Genomic DNA, 3,426 nt, shown 5'->3' with positions numbered 1-3,426 from the left:
TTTCAATGGGCTGCATCTTCTGCTCCATAGGAGGTGATGGGAGCTAGATGGGAGATGGGAGATGGGAGATGGGAGATGTTATTGTCATAATTTTGGCTTGAATTGCTTTGCTTTCCTTGTTTTTATGTCCAGAAAGGTGACCTGTACATCAGTCTTGCTTTCTATACCTCTGAAGCTCCAGGACCAGGATTGGAAACCACTATCACATTAAAGCTCTCACAGGAAAAAGGGAAACAAGAGTGAGCCTTGTCCAATGCAAGTTGCTTCACCAAGTCTTTACCATGCTCCATTATCTTCCTGCATTTTCTTCTGTTTGAATAGCTGTTTCTCAACTTTGACTAGAGCTTTGGTATAATTGGTGAGAGATGTTTGCCACACCCACTCCAGTGGCGTCTGCGTGACAAGTCCAAAAGCTTGGCCGCAGTCCTGAGGCAAAAAGTTTCATGGAAACTGGTCTCTTGGAGGTCCTTGGCATCCTGAAACATGGATGTGGTCCAGATTTGTTGGTAGAGGGGTTTTCACGCTTTCTTTCAGTATTGTTTTATTATAGGTGCCCCCAAGGAATGAGTTGACAAATAACCAAGTTAGATTGGACATTGTTTCCTGGCCTCCACCAGTGTCCCAACATCCTAGTCAATTGTTGGGCTGACCTTGGACTTGGAATTTCGTAAGAATGTTACTTATTCAGACAAAATGCCTCCAGCGTTGAAAGAGAGATAGTAAAAGAAATCAGACATTGCAGTTTACTGGATAAGAGTTAGAAATCTCAGGGCAAGTTCAACAAAGTAAACTTAGAATTTTCATTACAGTCATGTATGGCAGACTACATTATAATAGAAGAAAGTTGGTGGGCTCCTTTGGTAAATGGAGGTTCCCCACAAACACTTAGAACAACAGCTGAGTCACTCCCATATGCAAGAATTTACAATGGTCTAGGAATAAGGTGGGTTGTGGTTTAAGAAGGAACTAGAGTATTGTATTATTCATGGAAAGGTTATCAAGAACGGAACCTCCCTGGTGTATACTTTCACAAAGCCCAGAAGAACAGCATAATTAGGTGTTTACTAAGGGACCCCTGGTGGTGGGTATACAATAGACTAGAATTGTGGCCAGGGCATGAAGCCCTCCAACCTGGCTCCTAAGAATAAGCTGACTTTAGATAGGGCTGATTTTTATCTCAGTTGTAACCACTGCCTGATTCCTGCTAATTTTTATGTATGCATTTTTCTGTTTTGTGTAGAGTCATTATGCATCAGATGACTTCAATGTATCTTGGCTGATGTATCACCTAACTTCCCTGTTTTCTTTTGTAATGACTATGTAAGTCTGATGCTTGCTTTGAGAAATTACACTAAAATTCAGCACTCTCTTGTGCTCATGTCTGTTTGTCACTCGCTGACTCCCTGCCCACCTGAGTACTAGAACTCTGATTCTCCCCAGGTTGAGGGACCCCGACTGGGTCTGCCCGTGGCAGATGTTGAAAGAGCTTTTCCTACCTTTGGTTGTACATGGAAGTCTTCTAAAATTTACATTTTTAGTTTTCTTACCTGCTACTTGGTTATTACTATTTGGGGATTTTCCATTTCTCTTTTGGAGGTAGCTCTTTCTCTCTTTCTCTGTGGCGTGTATAGTGTCTATGGTATATGCATGCATGTGCAGAGAAGACATCACATGTACTATCGCAACTCTCTCCACTGTATTCCTTGAAACAGAGTCTCTCGTTGAACCTGAAGTTATGCCAGCAGCCAGCAAGCACCCATTGTCCTCTGACTGACAGCCACCATAGCACTGTGGTTATTAGTACCCAGCCACACTCATCTTCTTTACTCAGACACTGGGGAATGTGAAGTAAGACCTTCATGCATGTGCAGGGAATACTCTTTCCATCTGAGCTGTTTTGTGAACCTGGGGTAGAGTTTCTCTTGTACCAGTCTTTCTGTGTGCATATTTTTGTATTTCTAAGCTGTATTATACACGATTCCCTCATATCTCATAATTCCTTGTCTGTCTTTTCTATACATGCAGTTCTTTGGCTTCTCTTGAGACAAGTCTTTGTTTTAACCCCTCCTTTAAAAACAAACAAACAAACAAACAAAAACCCACCTCAGTTATTTTAAAACCCTTAGGCTTCTCTATTTTGTTAGCATTTCCAAAGAGCAAAATTCTGTTTCATTTTAGCTTTCTCTCTAACATTAGTCTTTATTAACTATCATTATATCAATATTCTTTGTTTACTTGGCTAGGTTCTCACTACTACAATGACATTATTTTAATACTTTTCCCCAAGACTAAAATCACCTAGTGATGTAAACTTTCCCTTTGGCTATGGCAGATCATACACATTAGCATCTTACATGGGTTTGCTTTGAAACACTCTCACTGAGAAGTGATTAGCATACAAGTTGTTTGGATTTTAAGTGCAGCCTCTTTCTTTAGCTTCTTAAGCAAGTTACTTAACCTAGTCTTTCCTTAGTTTATCTGTCAAATTGGAATAATCATGGGATATAACTACTAAGAACAGTCTAAAGGTTCAGATACAAGTTTTCTTGAAAGGAGGTATGGGGGTAGATCTGAGGTTGATATTGAATAATAGGTAACTGCCATTGTTGTTACTGCGGCCATTGCTTTTTGGCTCGGTTTTAGTGAGTTCCTCTTCATGAATTATAACTATTTTGTCTGTTGATGTTCTTTGCTTTCTCTCAGCAGCCACAAAAGTCAAACTACCAAGACTTCTCAAGTAAACAGGGGGATGAACAGTGGGTCTTAGTGTTGTGTCCCGGGAATTGTCCACTGTTGAACAGTGGGAGACAGTCTCTACTCCCAACATTGCTTAGCACAATAAAGGCCTTACTCTAACTCCATCAACTGTGGGAAGGTCCGCCACCATTATAGGCTCTCCCCAAGTCTGTAAATTCAGTAGTACTGAGCATCTGAGAACCGCATGCATCAGGTAGTCAAACTCTCATCTTTCTGAAAAGGCCTATATCTTTCCCCTCAAGAGTGAGGAGTGATAGGATCTATAAAACTCTTAGGTATTAGTGGGAGACAACCAGCTTTTCCTGTGACACTGGGGTTGGAATCTCTTCAGATGAAAGATGATAAATCTGTCAAGAGCTGAAAGTGAGTGATAAGAGTTATCCTAGGTTACATAAGAATTTCATTTTACACAAAACCTAAGAACGAACTTAACTTGATATGCAGAGGATAAAAAACAAACACACAAACAAACAAACACCAAGCCTGTTGTTAAATGTTATAGTTCCAAATATGTTAATAAAATTCTTGGGCAAATGGATGTATTTGGAGGATATCATCCTTAGTGAGGTAGCCCAATCACAAAAGAAGTCACTAGATATGTACTCACTGATAAGCGGATACTAGCCCAGAAACTTGGAATATCCAAGACACATTAAGGAAAACAGAAGA

Source organism: Mus pahari, chromosome 22, assembly GCF_900095145.1.
Source record: "Mus pahari chromosome 22, PAHARI_EIJ_v1.1, whole genome shotgun sequence".
Taxonomy (NCBI): domain Eukaryota; kingdom Metazoa; phylum Chordata; class Mammalia; order Rodentia; family Muridae; genus Mus; species Mus pahari.
This window is presented reverse-complemented; position numbering follows the sequence as displayed.